Source organism: Notothenia coriiceps, unplaced genomic scaffold (genome assembly GCF_000735185.1).
Source record: "Notothenia coriiceps isolate Sejong01 unplaced genomic scaffold, NC01 NC01_scaffold00017067, whole genome shotgun sequence".
Taxonomy (NCBI): Eukaryota; Metazoa; Chordata; class Actinopteri; order Perciformes; family Nototheniidae; genus Notothenia; species Notothenia coriiceps.
Window position 1 is genome coordinate 502,517 of NW_011349768.1, and position 6,738 is coordinate 509,254.

A 6,738-nucleotide genomic window follows, 5' to 3' on the forward strand; every position below is an offset into this window, starting at 1 on the left:
GGGGGGGGGGGGGGTTTGGGGCTGTACACAGAACGTAATGACAGAGTGATGGGAGACAGAGAAGAGCGTCTGTTCCTCAGAGAGTTTGTTCGGGGGGGAAAGTAACTTCTTTCTGGGGAGGCAGATCTTTGGAGACTCCATCTTTGGGAAGTGGCCGCGTTTCTCTTCTGTCGCGGGAGGGAGAGAAAGTAGTCCTCTGGAAGGGTCTCGCTTTGATAACAGCCCTATGTTACCGCTCTGTGGCCGTCTCACTTCCTGTCTCTCTGGGTGTGGAATCACGTCGGCCTAACAGGGCATCAGGCAACGTCTAAAACCCAAGAGCAACAGAATGAAAACAGGGAATGGTACATTGTTTCAGTGCAGAAGAATAGACTAACATATTTCATGAAGAGGACGGCTACTGACCCGGTCCCTGCTGGGCTGATATGTCCTCTGCTCCGCTCAGAGGCTTTAGGAGGCCGTTCTCCCTGAAGGCTATGACAGGAACTCTGCCCTCCTCTTCCTCCTCCTCTCCCTCAGGAGGAGACAGCCTGGAATGTGAAGGCAGTACGATCACCTCCTCAAACTCCCCGTTCTCCCTGGATGAACAGAGGACAGAGAGGAACAGTTATTGATGTGACGGACAACAGGTGAGACTCAGTTACTCAGAAACTATTGCCTATACCAAACACATGTTTATATCCTCAACTTACATTCGCCTTAACATTTAAATATGATTACATTTGAGATATTGGTCACAAAATGTATTCAAAGTCAGATTTCGCAACTGAAAGCTGGCAGAGTTGCAACAAATTTAAAATACATACAATTTATTATTTATTACTTTTTTATCTCAATAACCATAGTATTCTTAAAAGATGTATTGTTTACAGTTTTATTCATCTATACAATATTATTATAGTATTATTTTCTTGTACAAAACAGATTGTTGTCACACTCCAGTAAATATGAACTGCGACCTGGGGTTTCCTGAAACATTTGCAGACATACCAATTCAAATGTTTTCAATTCATAACTCTACCTCTGGTCAGTATGGCTCAGTGCTGAGGTTTCAGGGTCTGGTTGACCACCGTTGCTATTGAGTGACGGTGAGGGGGTTACTGCAGATGGACTGGGAGTGGCAGGGGTCTCTGATGATAAGAGGAAACACACACAGAAGTCAGAAACAGCTACATGGGGGACAGCTTCCCCTCTGCTACCGGCCTCATCAACAAGGCCCGGGACCCACACTGACTTTTTATCCACCCAAAAACATGATGCATTACATTAATCATGTGAACAATATCTTGTTGTTTTCTGTCTTTTTTTAATACTGTGAGCCAATTTCATGCTTAACTCTCCGACTGCTTTTTTATACATCCTCCACTTTAAAATATAACACACTGTAGTTTGCCATATATACTCATTGTCCTAAGTGTTTTTGTTTTTTTAGCTTTTAAGGTTATTTGTATAGTTACATTTACATTTGGTGTAAATACTTGTCTTTTACTTATTTTTTGTATCCTAATATATTTCTTTTTTTCTTACCTTCTTTGCAACTTATTTATTTAGATTGTTTATGTTCGCACCACCAGATACCAAAGCAAAATCCTTCCCTGTTGTACCAAATGGTGACGCAGGGAAGTTATATTCCTGCATAATTCAATATTTATTTTTAAAAATGGTAAAATAATGTATGTAAATGGCCAGGGTATTATTATTCTTCACCTACAATGGCTCTATGTTCTATAACCTTGCCATATGTCTGATTGTATGAAGACACATTTGGTTACCTGCATTTTCTCCGTTTCTGTTGGGAACAACTTTCTAAAGAAGGGAAACAATACAGAGAAAGAATGAACCTCAGAAACAACATAGAATCTTCAGATTATATATCTATATATCTCTCTCTTTCAGGTTTACCTTGTCTGATGGGTCTGAACGTCTTGTTCTCTTCATGATCTCATCCAGACGCTGGTGAAAACAAAAGAAGAGTTTTTACATGCACTGCACAAGAGGAATAACATTCTTAAATGTGTGTATATGTCTGTGAAAGTGCATCACCTTTTTCCTTTCTAAGCGTTCAGCCTCTTCTTTCTGGAAGTGTTTCTCTCTCTCCTTCCTCAGCCGCTCTGCCTCCTCCCTCTGTCGCGACTCTTCCTCCTCTTTCTAACACGCAGGTACACACATCAAGCGTTTACACTTCCTGTGAGAGGGCAAGTTAAGTTGCGCCTCTAGTGAACACTCCCTCTCACCTGTTTCTGGAGTTTCTCCGCCTCCTCTTTCTCTTTCTGAAGTCTCTCTTCCTCGCCCTTTCTCTCCTCCTCCTCCTTTTGTTTCCTCGTCTCCTCTCCCTGACGCTGAGCCTCCTCCTCTCTCTTCACTCGCTCCTCTGCCTTACGGCGAGCCATCTCTTCCTGCGCTATCCTGTACAAAAAAGGGAAACGAATCAGTGGAGGACGCAGAGGCACAGACTTCTATCGTCAACCAGGGTATAAAAGACTACAATTCCCACGGAGCCTCCTCTAAGGTGACAGAGACGGGCCACCTGTTAGAAAGACGCCGTCGAGGAACATTTTTGAACCATTCAATTACCCTTTAAGTTATCAAGTTATACAAGCCTTAACAAAGAAAGAAAGAAAGAAAGAAAGAAAGAATACCTAAGTTGTTTGTTATTTTATTTGAGTTTTGCCTGTTCGTTTTGACTATTGTAAAGGCCTATTTTCTTTGTTGCATGTGTAAAAGTTTGTTATTTTATTTTGAGCAAACCCATTGCATAATATCATCCAAACCATCGGAGGCCAAGCAACTCATCAACTGCAAGTAACACAAATATAAAGGAAAGACAAACGAGTCAGAAAGGTCAGTTTAAGGCGTCTAGTGGCTTGATAGAAAAGGAAGGAAGGAAGCCACGACACCACTCTTGATCACAACAGTTTACCTCCGCTGCTCCTCCTGCTGCTTGCGCTCCTCCTCCTCTCTCTCCCTCTGCTCTCGGGCCAGTCTGCGATTCTCAGCCAGGATACGACTCGCCTCCTCTGGATCTGTCGTGCCTGCTGAGGTCTTGTGGGCTGGAGGGCTGCTTGCACTCTCTAAAAAAAAAAGGCATCGTAATTCAGATTTTGCCCATTGTATCTTATAAAACTCACTAATGAAAAGACACTCCATGACACTGTGTGTAACTGACCTGGTGTCTGCTCGCTGCCGCTCCTGTTCTGACCCAGTGGCTGAGGGCGAGGCTGATGAGGACTGAGGACCTGCTCTTCCTCCTCCTCCTCCTCCTCCTCCTCTCCTGGGACTCTGGTGGGTTTGGGACTCGCGTGTGGGACCCTGAAAGGACGAAGATTTCCAGGGTCTTCTGCCCCCGGAGACTTAAGCTGCTTTGGGGTGGGTGGGCGCCCTGGGGACTTTTGTGGAGGCCTGTGTGCAGGAAGCAGCAGTTGACAAAAGGTACTGACTAACACTACATACTGATATACACCTGAACATCAGCAGGAGAGGACTCTTTAAAGTAGAGACACTACATATTGATGTACACCTGAACATCAGCAGGAGAGGACTCTTTAAAGGAAGACCTTTCAATGCTCAAAAGCCTAAGTATTGGGCCTCTTTAAATGTATGTAATGTATATATGAAGGCCTCACGTTGTAGGACCGGTGGTGTCTCTGCTTCCACTGCACCAGGACGATCTGAGCCACCACCAGCGTGGCGATGAGGATCATCACCATCTCTGCGTGCATGGCCTCGTGGCCGCGATGTTTCACATGCAGACGCTCGTGCTGCACCCTGACGGAGGGGAAAACAAAGAAAAGCACAACAAAGCTGGTCAGAGGGAAAAAGGGATGGGGGAAAGAACGCAGCATTTATTTAGAATTGCAAATATTAATCATATATTTGTTATTTATTTCCTATTTTTGTATCATTATTTGTACACCAAGAGTACACATATGGCCATTTTTCATCCTGAAAAGATCATAAATGCACTCAGCATCCTCAATAACCTCAAAACCACTCCATAAATGTCCAAATTGGCCACGTCATCAGTCACAAGGCATACGATATAATGCAATTCATTTTAATAAACACATCATGGCCTCATGACCGCGATGTTTCACACTTAGACGCGCGTGCTGCACCCTGACGGAGGGGAAACCCTTTATATACCCAGTCTATGTGGAAACCAAACAAAAAGCACCACAAAAAAAAAACTTGTCAGAGGGAAAAAGGGATGGGGGAAAAAACGCAGCATTTATTTTTGATTTCTTCATTATTTAATCATACATGAATTATTTCTTTCCTATTTTTGTATTATTATTTGTACACCAAGAGTACAACTATTGACTCAGCATCCTCAATAACCTCCAAAATCACTCCATATATGTCCAAGTTGGCCACGTCATCAGTCACAAGGCATAGGATATAATGCAATTCATGTTAATTAACACACCTTATGCTAATTGTGCAAATGACCCAACATATGCCGGTTAGCATCCTGCCGTTTCTATGTGCTGGAGACTAAACTATACATTTCTTTGGGGTATTCAACATGTCAGGGTTCACTCTGCTGTGAATACATTGCAGTATTTATAGAGAAAGTGAAGTGTGTGTGTGTGAGAGGAAATGAAACTCACTTCCAGTTCTCTCTGTGTGTCATCTTCAGCAGGTCGTCCTGTGAGGACAGAAATAACAGCAGTGGGTCTCTGGACACTTTAAAGTAGGTTATTACCGTTAATACAACATCATTATTTAATCAAGTAAAGCCTCCATTGTGTTCAGGGGTGGGAAGACACTATAGTACTATATTAAGTACAATTCTGAGGTACTTGTACTTGAGTATTTCCATTTTAATGCTACTTTAAACAGCTGTAGCTACTTTTAACTAAATGCATGTCTATCAATTAAACTACTGGACTATCTTCTTGAGTCACAAAAGAGTCAAATTATATAAATATTAGACAAAGAGTATATCAGAAATCCGGTTATGGTTTTCTGACACTTTGTTTACAGCTGGTTTTAAGCTAGGTGGCTAGTTAGCCACAGCTAGCTCTGTTAGCTCCCGTTAGCTCCCTTTATAGCGAATTTAAACATAACTATCACCATTTAGTGGAAACAGTGTCTGAAAAGCTGCGTTGTGAATCTGAGTTCACTTACCTGCGGGTGCACGCCCGCCATTATTGCTCTTTCTTCACCTTTCCCAGTTAAAGCTAGCCTGCTAACAGCTAGCTCTGCTAACAGCAGCTTCCCTGACAGCTGGAAGAGGTGCGGGAAGCGAAGAGGGACAACATTAATCCGTAACGCGAAATCATTGAATTACACGTTTTAATATTTGGTGGAATAATCATATATTTTAGCTGTAAAACTGTTAAAACAAAAACAATTTAGCATTAACTTATTACATTATAGGATATCTTTTACTTTTAAGCTGCTTTACTTAATGTTTATAGTACACTGTTTACAGGTTATAAGTATTCTGTATATTTTATGTTTAGATACTCCTCTGAATGAAGGTATTCCTTACTGAGAATGTATTTGTTTTTAATGATCTTCAGTTTGTAATACTGTAGACTCTTATGTAATAATATTCAAAATGCTGCTGTGATGAAATAATTCTCAATGTGGGATAAATCTATTTTGTAATTAATCTCTTATAAATACAGCTGCTACTGGTCTACCTGAATGTCTACTTATCAACATTTTAATATCATATTCATGCCTTTTATCTAATGTTTCTTTCTTCATCTGGCACTTCAACTTTTGTTTTTATAAATATCTTAATGAACACTTACTCTTATAAATGTATTAAAACGAAGTACGAGGATGACAAATTGGCACCAACACACACAATTCACACTTTCAGTACATTTTATTTTGGAGAATCCTGATGAGAAATGTTTATAAAAGAGGAACAAATCAACTTTAGTCAGTCATCTTTATTTCTTTTTCTTTGTAATCAATAAAAACAGTCGATAAAGATTGTGGAAAACGAATCCTCGGCTCCTGGTCGTTTCCTCCACCTGTGAGTGTAAATAAAACACTTTTAATAAACAGAACATTTGAATGATTATCCGATTATAACGAGTTAATTCGCTCAGACATCCAAGGAAGGATTGGGCCATCACTGGTCTCTCGACCTCTGGTGGAAACTACGAATGGCAGGAAGAAGCTTCATCACAGCGAATTAAAGTACAGTAATAAATTAATATATAATAAACTTGCTCACCTGTATCGAAGTTAATCATTTCTGCTTGCCGATGATTTCATCCCATCATCCTTCATGATCAGCAGCTTCACTACGGTGGCCTGGAGGGTCATTTCTCCACGGCGCTGATGGTACTCTGGGTAGCAAGGAACAGACTTGTATAAGAGTCTAAAAGCCGTGGAGAAATGACCCTCCAGGCCACCGTAGTGAAGCTGCTGATCATGNCCAGAGGTCGAGAGACCAGTGATGGCCCAATCCTTCCTTGGATGTCTGAGCGAATAACAAAATATATATATTTAAACTTATCCTTGAGTTTCTCCTTCAGAACTAACTTGTTCTCCGTCTCTCTCTCTCTCTCTCAGGTTTGATGTGATGCGGTGAAACGAATGAACTCCTGCAGAGATGCTGATCCACGTCTGTGAAACTGGTAAGTTAGTAATTATTAATTTATTACTGTACTTTAATTCGCTGTGATGAAGCTTCTTCCTGCCATTCGTAGTTTCCACCAGAGGTCGAGAGACCAGTGATGGCCCAATCCTTCCTTGGATGTCTGAGCGAAT

At 41.4% G+C, this 6,738-nt stretch overlaps 1 protein-coding gene and 2 long non-coding RNA genes across 3 annotated transcripts in view; 1 reads left to right on the top strand and 2 right to left on the bottom strand.

The window, feature by feature from the left end:
• The window catches only part of LOC104950042 (histone deacetylase 7-like), a 232,818-nt gene that overhangs the window by 54,306 nt on the left and 171,774 nt on the right, over positions 1–6,738 (bottom strand). The window lies entirely within an intron of this gene.
• LOC104950026 (uncharacterized) lies at positions 2,023–6,738 on the top strand. The gene is made up of 3 exons (XR_798881.1): positions 2,023–2,034; positions 3,802–3,804; positions 6,541–6,738. It is a non-coding gene; the product is annotated as an uncharacterized lncRNA (long non-coding RNA).
• Positions 3,624–5,239, bottom strand: LOC104950025 (uncharacterized). Its single transcript, XR_798880.1, has 3 exons — positions 5,131–5,239; positions 4,611–4,648; positions 3,624–3,765 (listed from the first exon to the last, which is right to left on the bottom strand). It is a non-coding gene; the product is annotated as an uncharacterized lncRNA (long non-coding RNA).